General features: G+C 39.4%; 1 protein-coding gene across 6 annotated transcripts in view; it reads right to left on the reverse strand.

The window, feature by feature from the left end:
- Positions 1-20075, reverse strand: part of LOC149158830 (uncharacterized) — a 523084-nt gene that overhangs the window by 485336 nt on the left and 17673 nt on the right. For 2 of the 6 annotated variants that reach the window (XM_089436329.1, XM_089436327.1), the window contains exon 3: positions 5923-6347. The exons of the other annotated variants lie outside the window; for them this stretch is intronic. The gene's annotated coding sequence lies outside the window, so the exon portion shown is untranslated. The remainder of the gene's footprint in view (positions 1-5922; positions 6348-20075) is intronic. 6 annotated transcript variants of the gene reach the window in all.

Raw genomic sequence — 20075 nt, forward strand, 5'->3', positions numbered from 1 at the left:
TCTTCTTAGTCTATCCCTTCCTTCTGAGCATAACCCTTAGCCACAAACCTGGCTTTGTATTTCTCCACATTGTCATCTGCAACATATTTGACCTTATAGATCCATCTCGAACCTACTACTGACTTGTCCTGAAGCCTAGGTACCACTTCCTAGACATCACTGACCATTATAGAACGATATTCCTCCACCATAGCATCTACCCATACTTGATGTTGAATGGCCTCCTAAAAACTAGAGGATTCCCCAACCTGAGCTACTAGGGCCTAGTATTTGTCTGGTTGACTTCACTCCCTTTTATCATTCCTGGGTGCACCAATAAAGTCCTCTGCATCCCGTAGAATCTGTCGAAGTTCCTGGCTCGTTCTTCCACTAGCAGTGGGTACATCTATCAGCTCTTCCTCTTCCTGAGATTTCTCCTATTCTGAAGCTTTGCCTTTAGGAGAATTGTTGGTACTAGTTTATGTTGGTCGAAGTGGTTGGACCAACGGATAGTCTTTTGACTGCTCCTTGGAAGGCATTTCTTGAGATTTCCTGAAAGCTATGTCCTCCATGAACTTTACATCCCGCCGAACTACTACCTTCCTACTCCCTAGAAGATAGACTCTATATGCCATAGTTCATTCAAAATCTTTATCTCCATTGTTGCCTATCAGTGCCATTGGAGACTCTAGTTGTAATCTATATAGCCTGTTACTTCTGATTCCAATCTAGGCCTTCTTTTTCCAACTCAGGTGTTTGACATATACTTTCTCCTTAATGAAGAAAACGTCATAGCCCTTGTTTTGAAGTTGAGATATGAAGAGTAAGTTCATCCCCAATCCTGGCACATGCAGCACATTGGTTGCTCAAAGCCGCTCTCCTACTTCGGTTTGAAACACTGCAGTACCTCTTCCTACGCGGGTACACTTTGCCTTATTTCCCATGGTGATCTAAAAATTCATCCTTTCTTCCTGATAATTTGAAAAACATTCTCGAATTCATGTCATATGCCAGAAAGCTCCACTATCTATATACCAAACCTCAGAGGAGGCAGAGCTTGCTAGGCAAGTGACTTCTTCTTCCAGTCTCTAAACTAACATAGAATAATCACGATCCATGTCCCTCGTGCTTTCTTCTGGAAATTTGCATGAGTCCCTTTGAGTTGATGCCTCTGCATCATGCTCCTCACCCATCGCTGATTCTTCTCTCCTGTTGCTGGATCTCTACTCTGATAACATGTGAAAATTTCTGATTTGAAATTCTACTGCAGCCAGTGTTTTAAAAACTGTTTTGAAAAACCGGTTACCGGTCAAACCGGCCGGTTAGCAAGCTGGCCGGTCCGAACCCGGTTAGACCTTGCCTTTCGCCATTTTTTGGGCCCTAACCGGTGAAAACCGGCCGGTTTAGGACGGAACCGGCCGGCTCCGTCCTAAACCGGCCGGTTTTTGGCATGCCCACTGAATCATGCAAAAACTTATTTCTGGGCATTAAATCTGTCATATGATAGAGACTAAGGTGCCATATTTTGAAGGAAGTAGCGCTGGTTATCTTGGAGATCAATTTATTAAAAGGGTAACTTCTGTAATGCAAGGAAAATCACTCCTGGATAACAGATTTCTCTCTGCAAGCAAACTTACTAAATAGCAGCATTCTCTGTATTAAAACTACAGCCACCTTGTGCCATAGCCACGACAAGACAAATATATGTTTAAGCAGCCCAAAATTCACATAATCCACCAGGCCGAGTTGCTTTGTTTGTTGGGCAGTGGAATGGTTTATCATTGGCAACAGGGTAATAAAAAGACTTCAAGGAATTGGAGGCAGAATACCTCAGCTCTAAGCGCCAAATCTTCTTGTGCAGAGACAGCAATCAAACTCAGTAATCCCTATTTTCTACAGGCAAACATTCTCAGGTTTCCATGATATTTTGTAACCAGATTTGACATGAGAATCTTTCCTTCAGTTTTTAATAAATAAATGGTGAGTTGCACATGCTTAATATGTTGTGCATATGATGCTGAGGTTTTCTATTTAACTTGCATGCAAAATATTTGTCAAAATAGTGCTGCCCTTTTATCTATAGGAAAATTGTTTGAATAATCTGTTTGTCAAAATGGCTGTTAATAAATTGTTTCAATGAGTTAATGGACCATGTAGTGGTTGGATGTATGATAAGTGTTTGACAAAAGGCTTCAATGAGCATTTTCATTATTGCAAAAGTTTAATTTGGCACATTTAGGAATTATTATATTGGCTGATTGGGCAATCCCAAGGGGTATTAAATTGCACATTGGTGGGAGTCATTTGGTGGCCAGTGTCCTCAATTGCAAAGGTTTGCAATTAGAGTCCTCAGTCAAACTTGCAGTGCTTCAGGTTGTGAGCGCAATTGGTCTGTTTTTGAGCGCATACACACGAAGAAGAGAAACCGTTTGGAACAAAAACGGTTAAATGATCTTGTTTTTGTGCAATACAACCTTCGACTGAGGAGGAACCAAATGATGAGCAAATCACCTGATCTAGATCCCATTGTGTTGGACGATATTGATCCAACATCAGAATGTGTGGAGGAGACTGAAGATCCTGTGTTTGAGGCTGATTTTGATATCGACATGGCTTTAGCGGGGGATGAGGCAAATGATGTGGCGCATCAGAACCAGGATCAGTAGCGGCATCAAGGAAAGGCAAGGAACCAATGCAAGGCACTAGTCGTGCAGGTCGACAAACTCGTGCTTCCATTAGGTCCACTTCTATTGTCATTGGTGGCATTGATACTGAGGTTGCAGATCAGGCTGAGGCATCCTCAGACTCTGAACCAGATGATTTCTATGTAGCTCCTGATGATGATCCTGTGTCTAGTAGTGGTGATGGACTTGATGATTGATCATGTGTACACTGTAGACTTGTAGTAGGCCAATGGCCTCATAGCTTGCAGCATTGTTTTTGGACTTTATAGGCCATTTAGAGCCTCATTTCTTATGTATTTTGCTATTTTGTCGATGATATATATTGTACTCGGTGCCATTTTGATATATTCACCTTTACATGGTATATAAATGAGCAAACTTTGCATATTTTGTCTCTATTGGCTTGGAATCATGGTTTTACATCTTAAAAATAGTTTTGTTTCATTAAATGTATTTTTTTTAAACTGGTTCGTTTAGACCAAACCAGTCCCGGTTAGACCGGTTCTGGTCGGTAAACCGTTTCATTAGGTGGACCGGTCCGGTCACCGGTTCCGGTTTTAAAAACATTGACTGCAGCAACTCATTTATTTCACCTATTTATTCTTCACAATAAGTTATTTACGAAATCCCTTCAGTAAACGTTAAAATAAATTATACTAAAGTTATCACATAATTACACAGAAAATAACACCGATATACATACACAAGAACCAATCACATCAACGCAGTTGTTTTTGGACAATTGTCCCCGGAAAAACCCAATGTGGGAAAACTGGTGCAGCAGATGAGGGTTTTATTAATCTTCAGCAACAACCGCTTTACAAGGAATGATTTTACAGAGAAACTGAGAGAAAACACTTGAGACTTTCCCCTGGAAACTTTTTGACACCTTGGGAACCCTTCTCCCACTTCTGCATCACCTCTGCATCACTTTGAGTGGTTCTGTGTCCCTCTGCGTGAGGGTTGCGTCTCCCTCTGTGTTGTCTCTCAATGCCCCTGTGTCACCTCCTCCTCAGTCACTGACTACTGTTGATGCCCTCCTCTTCCTCCACCCTACAACCCTCCCTCTGAAATCGAACTCCTCCTCTTTGAGAATCGATTTTCCTTGGGATACTGAGTATTTGTCGGTGTGTCTCCAAATGATCCTCTTCTCTTATACTTTTCATGTTGATGAATCAACGGCCAAGATTAAGTCTCTAATCAACGGCTAAGATTAAAACAGACTTGATCCTCGTCTCTTAAAGCTTCTCAATTCTCACCCTTATCTTTATTAATACCCATTAATATTTTTATTTTCCTAAGTTTAGACTTAGGAACCCATTGAAAATATTAATTATTTTAATAACTCTTTATCCGGGTGGAATTTCTCCAAACGATTTCTGGGTCTTGGAGATCTCATGTGCCTTAGCCTCTCCACCAAATTTCAAGGCTAGCGCACATCCGATGCTACCCAAAATCAACGTCATCTTGTCTTGGCTTGTCTTCTACTGTTTATGTTTATGTTCTATCAGCGTTTTACTTACATGTTTATGTGATTGTTAAACTGAAATTGATATTGGACTCATAAAGAAATTGAAGTAAAATTGCTCTAAAGCATAGAACATACCATTGTTGCCTAAAATTAACACCTCTTCAAGGAGGTGACTTGCTTGCCAAATTCTTCATCCTGCTTTTTCTTTGTTTGCCTCTTGCAACATGCTTTTGATGTGATCAAGTTCATGATCCTTTTTTGGAGTATGTGTCTGCTTCTGCAATTCAACTTCTCTTTTTAGCCTAGTTATTTCATCAAAAGCAAAAGCATATTTGGACTCATTCCAATTTTCAGCTTCCACATGTTTGCGTTTTAAAGTTGATCTGCCTTCAAGTGGTTAACCCTTTAAAAAGGACAGGCTCTGATACCAATTGTTAAAAATTCTAAGAGGGGAGCGAATCAGTATTTCCGTTTCTTTTCACACAATTTGTTAATTCACTTAATTTATCATTCAGAGCATAACATAAACCATCAAAACTACATCACATGAAAGATAGTACACCAGAAATAATGTCCAAACCAAGTTGTGTTATGTATAATTTACATACTACATACAACATTTACCAGTCGAACTGGAACGCAGTATAAACTCCCCAGGAGGTTTTACCAGCAATCTGGAAGGAAGCAAATGCTCCCTGAATGTTGGGCTCCTGTACCAAGGATATTGGCCCAGTTACAATGAGCTGCACTCAAGTAACTCCTACCACCACTGCTGCTTCTATCCAATATTGTTGTTGCCGCTATCCAACATTGTTGCTGCTGCTGCCACTGACCAGTGCTTCTCATACTGTCATCCACTACTGTTCCTCCTACCTCTATTGCTAGTACACTTCACCATTCATCCATTGTAGCTACTGTATACTTCTGCTATACTACTTCATACTTTTGTCACTGATTACTGTTGCCGCTACTGTCACATATACTGCTCCAAAACTACTGCCAGTTCTTCCACATTGTCAATGTTGTGACTGTTATGTCAATCAGGGTCACATCATTATCATCATTGCATTAAGGCCACTGTTTGTTTGTCATATAGCCATCTTCCAACATAGACATACGTCAAAGTTAAGGCCCCTGCAACACTGGATACATATCATACAGATAATAGGTTACATCCGACGTTCTTACTGTCTAACCATCATGGTCTTGTCATGCCGTCTCAAGTCACTAACAAGGATAAGTCATACCTCCAAGTTATATAGCAAGGATCATGTGTAAATGGATGATGAATGTTGCCTCACTGTGTATGAACACTGAATGTTATTTCACGGTATATCAATCTGGGTTATACTGATTTCACAACAACTGAACCCTTCCACCACTGTAAAATTGTTATGTAAGTGACTGTTGTATATATGTCAAGGTTTTGCATTCAATATTCAGAACTGCCAAAACTGAAACTCTGTCATACTGCTATGTCAAATCTGAGACACTGTCATACTATAGATGTCAAGGTATTTGAGAACCACATCATACCTCTGTCATCATTCATAATGTAGATAACACCCTAAGGAAGTATTACAGAGGTTTGATCTTCTTAATGATTTGTCCCATCTACAGGAGTGTGAGCTCAAAACATAGATAAAATGCCCACGACAAGATATACAGGAATGTCAGCTTAAAACACAGATTAGTCACTCATTTTAATCCATCCAAAGCTACAGGAGATGATGTTGTCCAGTATTGTTCCATAAGAGCAAGATCAGAATCGAAGTAGCTTCAAAATACCTTTACCAAAAGCACCGTTTACTTCACTGGCCACAGAGACAAGTATTTAAACCATTTGCATTCAGAAGTGTTGACCCAGAAATTGTGTTGAGAAAATGAATGCCCCATAGAATAGACAAGTGTTTCTTCCAACACAAAGGTCACAAAATGAATATGCTCTCTCCTGTCTTTGACCTTCTAAAACTTTCCGCAGAGGATGGACGGTCTAAGGCCGCAGAGAAGAATATTTTTCAAAAACCATCTTGAGGGAGTTGAAGGTGGTCGACCAGATATAAATCTTCAATCCTTCTACAGTAGTCTCGTCCTGAATTTTAGATGCTTCAGATATTGTACATGAATGATAGGCTCAAGTCTTTGGAGAAAGAGTCTTCTTCAGATCTGCGGAATTGGAGAGTTGGCTCAATCTTCAACTGCACATGAATTACCTGCAAGAAAACCATAAAATACAGCGAATCACCTAACCCAATAAGTAACCAAGCCATAACCCTTTCTGTAATACATATTGGTCTCCTTCAAGATTGATTAAGGCCGCAGGGTTATTTCAGAGATTCTCTTTAGGCATCCAAAACCTCAGATAAGGAGAACCAGAACATTGTCTCTTATGGTAAACAAAACTATTCCAAGTCTAATTAACACGGAAATGAGTACCCATTGATATATCTATCTGAGCTGAGATCAACCCTTTTTATAGTCATGAGAGAGGCTTCTAGGAGCCAACATGAAGGAGAGGAGGGAAATCATGAAATTTAAAAATTTGACCAAAACCCTAGCAGACCTAGGGTTGAGCTTTGGGTAAGGTTTAATTCTTTTAATAATAATATGTAAAAAAAAAAAAAAAAATCCCTTTAGATAATAATTGACCTCCTATAATCCTGATGACTTAGCCAAAATCATTTTTGGCAATTTTGACTTTTCATTGTTTTAATGTGCTTATAATGTTATGCCACATCAGCACACCTTGTCGCCACATCGTTAGCCCTTGGGGTTTTGGACCAAAGTTGGGGCTTGCAACTCGGACTGGGCATATCTCACAAACCGTGAGGGCCCACAAGACACTCCACACATCAACAGAATCAACATGATGAAGAGAGTCCAATAGCGTGGGTCTCCAACACAAATGTGGTGATTTGATGCTTCAAAAAAACCTCAGCCCACAAAACCCAAATAGGGGTTTGGAGATGTTTTGCAGCATATGGAGGGCATCACCCTCTTTATCGTGATTTTTGAGGCCCTCTCTCACATTTTTAGCACAAGAGGCCTCAAAGTTGCTCCTCTAAGCCTCCACGCATGCATGACGTCAGCCTTGGGTGGGCTTAGGAGAAGAATTTTATTAAATTTTAGATCGATCATGGTTGGCTTGTAACCATGGGTGGGTTACTTAGCATATTAGGCATATGTAGGTGCTTTATCTTTTGTAATTTGAACTCATAACAGTTGTATAAATAGGCAAGACCTAGTATCATCCTAAACCATCATACTTGGGGTTTTCGATACCTCATTAGAGATTTTCGGACCTGCAATTTGGAGAAGAATTTGGATGTTTTTGGATGACTTTTGATGTTTGGATATTTTTGCTATGCTTTTGGAGCTTCTAATTGGCATTGTTATGGATGGATATGTTCTTCACTATCTTGTATGTGCTCTTTATTGATGAATTCTGATTTTGTTAATGTTTAATGCATTAATATTGTCTCATGGTTATTAATGTGCCCTAATTGTTGAAACATTGTCTAAAAATTGTAACTATTGGGAAATCTTGCATACATTACTCATAGACAGTCAATGAAAGAATGTTCCTAGGGGAATTTTTACATTTACATCGTTGAAAATCCATTTACAAATGTCAAAGAAGTATAAATACCTAAAGAGCAGCGACGTTGCTTCTATTAGGTCTCCTTGAAGAGTGAGTTGCCCATATTGAGATTATTCTTAACTCCAGTTCTCCCAATGGTCAGGCACTAATCATAAATCCTTGGTGATCACTCAAAACTCAAGAATTATCTCTCCTTTCACCTTTGTTTCTTGTCCCCCTAAGGATAAGGAGGCTAAACTAGGGCTTGGTGCAAAATCTTTTGGAGGGGGGCATTTTAAATTTCGTTTGGATAAAACTCTTCCTTTGTGTCTCCTCTAATAGTGCTCAAGTTTTGGTGGAATTCCCACGATGGATTCTCCGTAAATTTGATGCCCTAGTTGTCACATCAAGAGGGAACACTAGAGGCTAATCCTTCAACTTGGGGATTTCTTTGAAGGCATTTGCTTTAGTACTTGTTGAAGTAAATCATCCATTGTATTTTCTCTTATCTACTTTGACCTTGGGTGCATTCAAATCTCGTTATATATCCCAACCCTAGGTCTCATGTAGCCTTCTTTCAAAAGGGTTTTTCATGGAAGGTCTTACTAGCTTCTCCCAAAGCTCATACCTTGTTGAACCTTTCCATTGAATGAGCTACCTTCCCTCACTTCAAACATATCAGAGATACACATCTATCACAAGAGAGTATTACTGGGACTCCCCCCATCTGTGAAAATCCGAGAAGAGTAAGGGACTTATGTTGTGGTAACAGTGGACCTCTATCCCAAGCATTGTTGTGCCCTCTGGCCTTTGCCTCTTTAGAAAGCCTGCTAGTTTGTGCAACAACAGGGCCGACTTAGCACTTATGGAGCCATTTGGAATTATGAATAAAAATAATAATTTTCTTCTTTACAAAAATACATTTTGACCAATTCAAAAGCATGAAAACCATGCTAAAAACAATAATAGTTTTGTTCTTCTCAAATACAATGATAATAAAAAATTTAAAAAAATATGAAGATCAACCATAGCTACAATTTCAACACTCCCTCTTAGCTAGGGAGGTATCATAATCACAGTCAAGATGTCAAACAAGTTGAAAGGTTCTTTAAGGAAGGGTCAATATTAGATCAGCGTCATTAATAGTTCATCACCACTAGCATCATTAACCATCCAGTATCAAATCACCATGGTACTAACATATCCATGCATGGTCTCCCTAAGAGACATCAATCAACCAATGTCTCATAATCATTGTACCAATCATATCCCTACATAGTCTACTAAAGAGACATTAATCAAATCCATACATGATTTCCATCAATAAGCTCTCTCTAAGACAAGATCTGAGCTAGATGATGGGAGACTCCTATCAAACCAGGTAGCTTCTTAACCCATTTTCCTATATTGGCCATTGTACTAGACACAGGGACAACAACCATTTATTGGTCACAATATAAGACACGGGGAAATGTCCATCTTCCTATATTGGTCAACGTGCTTAACACAGGAATAATATCCTTATATTGGTCCAAGTACAAGACACAGGAAGATGCTCACTGAAACATTCTCCCTATACTGGTCAAGGTACAAGACACGGGGATAATATCCCTATACTAGTTAAAGTACAAGACACAGAGAGAACGAATGTCCAAAGATGTTGTCTTATCTGTCAAACCATTCTTCTTACACTGGTCACATTGACACAAGGATAATGTCCCTACATACCAATCAAGTGACACGAGAAGAATAACATGATCTAGGTAGATCACTACTCCCTCTAAGCCAGAGAGGCATTCTCCACAAGTCCCAGCTTATCTGTAAAATATACAAACTTTGCTTTGGGAGAAGCTTCATCAGAATGTCAATTGCTTGCTCATTAGTGGACATATTGGATCTTTATTACTGCCTTATGCACCATGTCACGAATATGTTGATACTTGACGCCAATATGTTTTGACTTGCCACGGAAAATTGGATTCTCTGACAGCTTCATACAGCTTTGATTATCACAGAATATTATTGTGGCTTCCAGCATCTGATCAAACAATCCGGCAAGCAATACTTAAAGCCAAATTGCTTCTAGAGTCACAACACAGGCTGTCGTGAATTCAGCTTCCGCAAAAGTAAGTGCCACAAAAGACTATTTCTTGCTTATCCAAGAAACCATTGCAAAGCCAAGATAGAAACATCCACCAGTTGTACTCTTTCCATAGTCAGAATCAGAGAATCCTTGCAATTTGATCTCATTTCCTGCAACACATTTTAGACAATAATCAGCAACCTGCTCATTAGCAAACATGTATACTAGATCATACCAACTAGCAAAACAACTTCTGAAGCCCAATTGTTTCATAAGTTAGCTATGCAAAAAAACATTCATGTTATTCATTGCATTGAGGGCATCTGGGCTTCCTATTAGAGACCAAAGACGCAAGATGGCTTTGGCATCAATGAGATAGTTGACCTAGTGACTGAGCACATACATTCCATAGGGGAGTTCTAGTCGACGCTAGTGGCTAGGCGGTTTGTGAGTAGACTCCATGGGTTGTTTTGGCGTGTTGGTTGTGCATGGGGTCGCAGGTTGATTAGTATGTGAAAATTTCTCAATCTAGACACAGAAATCCTACTGCAGTCACTGGTTTAACATCTCCTACTTGTCATTTCATTTAACAAGTAATTTAATTTCATAAACAATGATGTAAACACTACTGCAGACTACGCTGACATACAGATCATAAATTGAAATGATAAATGAGACAAACACACAAGGGACACTATTATTTTTGGACAACACGTCCTCGGAAAAACCCAATTTGGGAAAATCGGTGCAGCAGATAAAGGGTTTGTATTATTAAGCAAGCAGAATCTGAGTACAACAGGTTGCCTCTCACACCGGCTAACCTTATAGGGAAATCACGGCAGCAAGAAATACATACAAGGGTTTACCTCACTCCCCAAGTCACAGTTGATCCAATAAATGATCTGACACCCTCCCGGCAAACACTGCGCAGTCTCTACGCAATCACTGCGTGGGCCTGCATCTTGCCTCTAGGGGACTGCGTCACCCCTTCCGCTAGATCAATTTGCCGAGTGAAGTTTGTCGTTCAGCCCTCCCAACTCAGAACCTTGCTTCCCCAGCAAAATCTCGGACTATTGACAAATACTTTGCACTGCCACTGCAAGATCCCCTCCTGGACCGCGTGAGCCCCTCTTGGGCTGCGTGGGCCTCTGCGTTGCCTTCCTTTCTCTCAAGCTGCCTCTCTGCTACATATTCTTTGGCTCGAAACTTATACTCTGATCCAAATCTCTGCTTCTGCCCCTCACTGAAATAGATCACTTGTTCGATTCTTCCAACAAACCATGCCCCAGAAAATCGAACTCATTAATCAACTTGGTGTATCTCCAACTGACCGTCAAGCCTCCTCTTATGCTTTTCCTGTTGATGAATCAATAGCCAAGATTAAGTCTCTAATCAACAGCTAAGATTAAATTAGACTTGATCCTCGTCTCTTAGAAGCTTCTCACCCATATTTTTATTAATATTTTTATTTTCCTAAATTTAGACTTAGGAACCCCATTAAAAATATTAATTATTTTAATAAAATACAATCCGAGTGGAATTTCACCAAACGATTTATGGGTCTTGAAGATCTCATGTGTTCTAGCCCCTCCATAAAATTTCAGAGCTAGAACACATCCGATGCTACCCAAAATCAACATAGTACACTCTAGCAGAACCCTGTAGGAGGAGGTGGCATCGGCAGGCCACCAAATAGGGCATTGTATGGAGATGATGCTCTCATTTTTATGTTGTGCATAGGGGTACTGAGGATCGACACCGTAGTGTTATTTCCATTAGCATGTGTGGAGTTAGGCCACTCAGAACTACCAAGGCAAATGAGGAGGTGTAGCTCACATCATGGTGGGTTCACTAGCAAAGGGGTGAACGGATTAGCACATGTGGGACACTAGATGATACTGTGTGGTACAGCAGTGGGCAATGGTGACCAACAATGCATGGGGTTGTGTCATGGAATTCAGTGTTATGCGGAGGAGTGCAAGAGTATGTGTTTGTGTACAGCAAAGTATGGTGATTTACAGTAGGTTGTTGAAACATCTCCTCCGAAGAGGTCCCCTGACAAGGACAACAGGTGTATCACTGGGTTGGGCTTACCCAGGATCAATGAGGGCATTGGCAAGCATCTCTCGAACACATCCCACGAGACTCACATGCCCATTTTTCCCTCGCATTGTTTACAATCATGGAGGGTTTGGCTATTGTCCCTCGACATTCTCAGCACAACCAACAGGACGTGGGAGGCTCACCTAATATAGTTGGATGGAGCTCAATGCACCAGGAGAGAGACTTCTTAGCTATGGCACATGGTCTGGGCGCGAGTTGGCAAATGCGGGTTTAGGGATGGGTCGATCTGGTACAAAGGACATTATGTGGTGTTACAGGAGCATATACAACAGGTGGATCTTTCTTCCAGGAAGGTGTTTAGGTCCCAGACAGTGTTGGAATGCGCCATCAGGAGATAAGATAGCAAATATCACCGAGTGTTATGGCAAGCATAGGGCAGTATTGCATGCACCAGATGGATTCATGATATAAGAATTTTTGTTAGGAAACCAGCTCACAAAAAGATAAAAAGATAGATCAATGCCTTAGAATTCAGCCTCTTCGAGGGGGCAACCTCCTTTACATTACACAAATGAACAATTCTTGGATGATACAAATTACAAAACCTCCTTTCTATATATAGGAGTCTAAGGGGTCACAATATAACCAAGCCGACCTAACAATAATAATATAAAGGCACAAAAATAACAATAGTGGGATTCTATGGGGCACAATAATAACAATATGGGGACAATAGGGGCACAACAATAACTATAAGGGATACATTTACAATAGTAATGGGGGAATCACTAGTATTATAGGGACCTAACATACCCCTCTCCTTCAAAAAAATTGTTGTCCTCAACACTTGAGTAGTTCTGGGTGCTTCTGTATAAAATTCTCATCCTCCCATGTGGAATCTTCAACGGGTAAGTTCTTCCACTTGATGAGATACTCTGAAATTGATCGATTTCGTAGCTATAAAAGTTCTTGTTTCTTTGACTGCTTCAGGTTCCAATATGATTTTTCCTTCCTCATCAAGTTCTAGCAATATTGTTTGAACTGGAATCTTGTCACCTATAAGCTTCTTTAAGCATGAAACATGAAAAACTAGGTGCACTCAGGAAGCTGCAGGAAGTTCCAATTTGTATGCCATATTACCTATCTTTTGCAACACCTTGTACGGACCATAATACTTTGGTGATAATTTATTATCCATCTTAGCTTGCTTGAGGGACATTTGTTTATATGGTTGTAGTCGTAGGAATATCCAATCACCTACATCAAAACTTCTTTCGCTGCGATGTTGATATGCCTGTTGTTTCATTCTATTCTGCGCCAAGGTAAGGTTATCCTTTAAGAGTTGGAGAACTTGTTGTTGATGCTCGATGTGATCTTCCATTGCTTGAACCTTAGAATTTTCTCTTAAATATGATGTGATGGATGGTGGATGATATCCATAAAGTGCCATAAATGGGGTCATTTTTGTTGCAATATGGAAGGAAGTGTTATACCACCATTCAACCAGAGGCAACCATTTGACCCATTGTGTATGTTTATCAGATACAAAGCAACGAAGATATCCTTCCAATCATTTGTTTACTATCTCAGTTTGCCCATCAGATTGAGGATGATAAGATGAGCTATGAGCTAACTGAGTCCCAAGACAAGAAAATATTTTTGTCCAAAAATTTCCAGTGAAAATGGGATATCTGTCGCTTACAATAATCTTTGGGTTTCCATGTAGCTTTTGAATTGTTTCCATAAATACAGTAGAAACTGTACTCGCTTTAAATAGATGAGATAATGCACAAAAGTGTGCATACTTGGTAAGTCTGTCAACTACCACCATGATAACACTCTTTCCTTCGGACTTGGGTAAACTTGTGATAAAATGCATTGAAACATCCTGCCAACGTTGGCTTTGAATGGATAAGGGTTGTAATAGTCCTGGGGTCTTAATTGTTTCAACTTTATTTTGTTAGCAAACCAAACATTCCGCAACAAACTTTTGAATACCCGATTTAAGGCCATCCCAAAAAAAATCCTTCCTGACCATGTGGTAGGTTTTTAGAAATCCTGAGTTCCCTCTTAAGGGAGAGGCGTGCAATTCCCTAATAATCTTTTGTTTGAGTTGGGAATTCTTACATAGGTATAACCGATCCTTGTATCATAACAAATCATTTTTCCAGCTAAATGTATCAAATGTACTAGGATCTTATTGTATCTTTTGAATGAGTGCCCACACTTCCTCGTCATTCTTCCATTCATCCCTTGGTTCGTTTATCCAATCTGGTTGGATAATAGAAATGGCGCAAAAAAATGCTTCCACATCCTCATCCTTTCTTGACAGTGCATCTGCCACAACATTTTGCTTCCCTTTTTTATAGATGATTTCAAAGTCATAGCCCAACATCTTTGTGACCCATTTTTGCTGCTCTTCTGAAGATAATCTTTGTTCCAAAAAGTATTTAAGGCTATCATTATTTGTTTTTACCTTGAAGTGTCTTCCCATTAGGCAGGGTCACCATTTCTTAAGTGCATGTAGTATTGCCAGCATTTCCTTCTCATAAATAGCTTTGTGTAAATATTTTCCTTTGATTGGACGACTTTCGAAAAAAGCAATGGGTCTTTGTTCTTGCATTAAAACAACACCAATTCCATTTCCTGAGGCATCACATTCCACAATAAAGGTTTTTGTGAAGTCCGGTGTAGCCAAGATTGGTGCTTGGCACATTGCCTCTTTAAGATGTTCAAAGGCCTTCGCTGCTTCTGGAGTCCATGAGAATGCATCTTTCTTCAATAATGTTGTTAGAGGTGCTGCTATTCTCCCATAATTCTTAACAAACTTGCAATAATACCCTGTCACCCCGAGAAATCCTCGTAGATGCTTTATGGATGTGGGGATTTTCCATTCCTTGATGGTTTTAATTTTGCTAGGGTCTACCTTAACACCTTCATGAGATACAATATGACCCAGATATTCCACCTCTTATACTCCAAAGAAACATTTGGACATTTTTGCATATAATTGTTTCTCCTCCAATAGTTTAAGCACCATGTCAACATGTTGGACATGATCCTTCCAAGACTTGCTGTAGATTAGTATATCATCAAAAAAATACTAACACAAATTTTCCAAGAGTTTGAAAATGGAATTCATCAAACCTTGAAATGTAAAAGGTGCATTAGTAAGGCCAAAAAGCATGACCAAAAATTCATAATGACCCACATGAGTTCTAAATGTTGTTTTTGGAATGTCTTCAGTTTTCATTCTGATTTGATGATATCCTGAACGAAGATCCAACTAGGTGAAGTAAATTGATCCATGCAATTCATCCAATAATTCATCAATGACAGGAATGGGAAATTTATCTTTAATAGTGAGCTTGTTGAGCTCCCTATAATCTGGACACATGCGCCATGATCCATCCTTCTTATGAACCAATACTACTGGAGCAGAGAAAGAACTTTGACTATGTTGAATTATACTAGCCTCTAGCATTTCTGCAACTATACGTTCAATTTCACTCTTTTGGACAAAGGGATATCTGTAAGGCTTGATGTTTGGAGGAAAACTTCCTGGAATCAAATTAATAGCATGATCATGATCACGAATAGGTGGGAGGCCTTTGGGAGTCTCAAATACCTTGGAATGATTGTCCAAGACTTTTTGGAAATCTGAAGAAATGGATGATTTAGAAGCTTTGTCATTCCATTAGAGCTTATTATCTTTCCCGATTTCCCTGCGATACCCCTTAATTCAATTTCCTTTCCTTCTGAAGAGAATTTCATGAAAAGTTCTTGAAAATTAAAAGCTATTGTACCCAAGGATTGTAGCCATTGGACTCCTAGTACAACATCAGCACCACCCATTGGAATGGAAAGCATTGGGCTATTCAATACATATTCTCCCATGGATAGCTTGATATTATGGCACTTTCTTGAGCAATTTATGGTTCCTCCACTTGCAACCATCACTTGACACTCTGGTGCTAGATATAGGAAGCAATCCAATTTTTTGGCTATCTTATAATGAATAAAATTATGGGTACTTCCCGAATCAATCAACACTATTACCTTTTTCTTCTTGACATGCCCTTCTATCATGATAGTTTGAGGAGTGGTAATTCCAGCCAATGCATTACAAGATATGGTCGGATTCATTTCTTCTTTTTCTAAAGTTTTGTCCTAGTGTATATCCTCTTATTTTGACGTTTCTTGTTCTTTTTCTTCCTCATTTTCACAATCTATGTAAAATAATTTCTTCTCAGCACACTTATGACCTTTAGTGTATTTGCTATCACAACTGTAACAAAGCCCTTTTGCTCTTTTTTCTTCCAATTGTTGTGGTGTCAACCTTGTAGGTTGTGGATGGCTAGGGGCAGCAACACTTCCATCTTTATGATTGTGAGTGGTAGGCTTCCTTGTTGCCATAATTTTGCTTTCCATTTTTCTTGCCAACCTGAATGCCTTCTCCAGTGAATCTGATTCCCAAAGGCGAACTTCATGTTGGATTATCTTTTAAAGTCCCTATGAACATATCAATCCTATGCTCCTCTGGAATATCTTTTACCCTTATATTCAATTTTTGGAAGTCCTCAATGTGCTCCATCATTGAACCCTTTAGTTTGAGATTCACCAATTGGCTAAAAAAAGTGTTTCTTTTTGTATCCTCATAATGTGCTATCATTTCATCCGTAAAAATAGCCCAAGTGACAATTTGTTTACGAGAGCAAAGCCATCGATACCATACAAACTGATTTGGTTCCAAATATAAAGTTGCAATGCGTACCTTTTGTGTGTTTTGCACATTATAGAGATAGAAAAATTGCTCCATCTGTAGTATCCATGTTCCGGGATCCTTGCCATCAAACTTCTTCACATCGATCTTTGGAACATGGTGGTTCTTCGATCAAACGTTAAAGTCTATGAAATCATGATTAATGTTTATTTTGTTCTCATCATGAGTTTCATTTACCACCCTTTCGCCATTAGTAAGCATTTCTTGTAGAAACTTTGTCAAATCTGTCTTCAAATTTTCCATGCATGTCTTCAAATCGTCCATCTTAGTTTCCATGCCATCCATCTTAGCTTCCACGCCGTCCATCTTAGCTTTTACGCCTTTCTTTAAACCATCCATCTTAGCTTCCACGCCTTTCTTTAAACCATCCATCTTAGCTTCTACGTCTTTCTTTAAATCATACATCTTAGCTTCTGCTACTTTTTGTGCGAGTGACATTTGTTGTACTTGGTCTTGTAACTTTGATATATCATGTTGCATTTCTTCCTCTTCTTCATGAATCATGCCAGAGCTTTCAGGTTGCTTACTAGGTGTTTCCATTTTCTTTCTTCGGGGCATCAATTACCGATAATAATACTTCACTATGCCCTTTGAATTCCTTCAAACTAATTTTTCAAACCAAGCTTATGCAAAAACTGAAAATTAAATTTAAAAAAAAAAAACAAACAAACAAACAAACCTTTTTTTTCACTTTGTAGGAGCCTGATATTGAATCTGATGTATTTCTGTGATTTCAACTCTTCCAGTTCTGAAATTGCGACTTGTCGTAGCCCTCTGTGTCCTCTTTCCAATGCCACTAGTCTGATCGAAATTGGATTCTCTAAGAAAGATTTATGCACAATCTCCCAAGATGACCTGATTATATACCTTTTCAGAAGAGCAAACTTGTATGAAGTGCCACATGTCACTATTTTGACCTTTGGATCTGAAAAATATATACAAGAAACTACAGTCCGTCCTCTTTCTATAACTTCTTACGAAATTTCAATATGATGCTTAGAGAGACAATTATGACGATTTTCCCACGGTGACCTGTTTGGAATGTAATTTGGGGGTCTGCAAAAACCCTAACTTCCTCAGACTATATCTCCGAAAATATAGCGAGACAGGATCTGAAATTCAGAGCCGAGGTTCAAACCGATTTCTTCTCAAATGGGTTTTTGTTTTAGCTTCTGAAACTTTGTAGCGAAAGAGTTATAGCGAAAATCCCACGATGACCTGTTTTAGCTTAAATTCTGGAGCTTGCAAAAACCCTAACTTCCTCAGATCATATCTCTGAAAATATAGCGAGACAAGCTCTAAAATTCGAACCTGAGGTTCAACACGATTTCATCTCAAATGGGTTTTTTTTTTCGCTTCTGAAACGTCGCAAAAAATAAAAAAATAAATAAATAAATAAATTATAGCGAAAATGCCATGATGACCTGTTTGGAGCAGTGAAACCTTAGAATCCAAAGCTCTGATACCAAATGTTAGGAAACCAGCTCACAAAAAGATAAAAAGATGGATGAACACCTTAGAATTCAGCCTCTTCGAGGGGGCAACCTCCTTTACATTACACAAATGAACAATTCTTAGATAATACAAATGACAAAACCTCCTTTCTATATATAGGAATTTAAGGGGTCACAATATAACCAAGCCGACCTAACAATAATAATATAAAGGCACAATATTAACAATATGGGGACAATAGGGGCACAACAATAACAATAAGGGATACAATGACAATAGTAATGGGGGAATCACTAGTAGTATAGGGACCTAACAAGTTTATATTCTGATTGCATGCAATGACCGGAGATGAGGCAGAGAGGGATTCCAACAATTGTCAAAATTGTGTTGCAGTAGATCTGGCATTGGGATTCAGGGATTCAGTTGGTTGATAGGACCCTCCATTCCGTGATCGTGGCAGAGGGTGATCTAGTTCACCTTGGGGTTGACACATGGGGGATCACTGAGACCTCCATTGTAGGGTGAGACAGATGTGTCTTGTTACTGCTCAAGGTCACAATTGGAAATGGATGGGTAGACATTGACATCAGGGAGATGCTTGGGCAGGATGAGCTTGGCCTGCACAAATATTTTGTCATCAGATTCCAAGAGAAGAGGATCTAGTCTATGCACAATGGGCAATCTGTCATAGTCAGAGTGGCACAACGTCAGCATGGTGGCACCCTTCTGAGACTAGCATGGGAACTAGGCATCACAGGATTTGGCGGTTCAACTACCCTCTGGGGTGAGCTGGTTTCTACAGGGGGAGATCATTCAGATCTTCCATTGGAATTTAGTGATTCATTGTTGACATGGGGCATTTCACTAGTATGGCAGGATGTTTAGCAGGAGTTGATCAGGATTTTTCCCTACTTCAGTGCCCTGCTCACGAGCGACATACAGAGGGCTTCTGGAAATTATATCTTGTTCGATGGCAAGTGGAGCAAAGGAGGCTTCACATGGATCAGGATGGTTTGGGACCCTGATGTCATAGGATTTATTCATGTGGTGGTGGCACCGCAGCTAGTAGTAGTTCACGGGCGCAATTGGGACCCTGGCATTAGCTAAGTCAGGCTTATGGAGCAGTAGCATATGGATATTGCTTGAGGATAAGCAATTTTTGGTGGGGAGGACTATAATGTTCCCAATTTTGAGTGTGCAGAATCACTAAGGAGTTTTTGTCAATTTTTTGTAATATTGAATTAAAAAAAGGGAGGGAAATATATTATTTTGTGGGAAAAAGGCAGAAATTATTATTTTAATGTAGAATGGCGACCAAGTAATATTTTTTTGGGGAAGGGAGGCAAAGTATTATTTTGAAGGAGAATGGCAGCAAATTAATATTTTATTGGAGGATGGAGGAATATTATTATTTTATTGGAGAATGGCGGCAAAATAATATTTAATTGAGAAAAGAGGCAAATGATTATTTTATTTAAAATGATTTGTCTATAACGCGACTTTTTGAAAGCTTTTCCGGCGGGTTTTTCCGGTCGAAATCCAGCAGCAATTTATTGGAATCGCAAGTTTGATAGCTAGTTTCTGCACAATGAAAGCGTCCCAAGGGTTTTCGAGGGTGCTGAATCCAAATATGCAGTTAAAAAACCATTTTAACTGCAACAAATCAAGATTTAATCTCAATTTCTTCCGCCGGATTCCGTCACCGGAATCTCCAAAAAGTCGCATTATAGACAACTCCTATTTAAAATGGCAGCAAAAGGTCTCCTAGTGGAAAATGGGCCCCACCAATAAAATAATAGGAAAAAAGGAGAATTTAGAAGCTAAGAGAAGGCTCAAAGGAGAATTATAAATTTCCAGCCAAAAAGACCAGCTGATATGCAACTAAAATCAGCCCAGATCTGAAGATTTTCTCCTAGTTCGAGTTCATTCATCTTGTGCCTGCTTGGAGGCTGAGTTATCTGACATAGTGGGTCTGA

Source organism: Pinus tabuliformis, chromosome 5_2 (assembly GCF_031772625.1).
Source record: "Pinus tabuliformis cultivar Carrire ecotype Pingquan chromosome 5_2, CPIR1, whole genome shotgun sequence".
NCBI lineage: Eukaryota > Viridiplantae > Streptophyta > Pinopsida > Pinales > Pinaceae > Pinus > Pinus tabuliformis.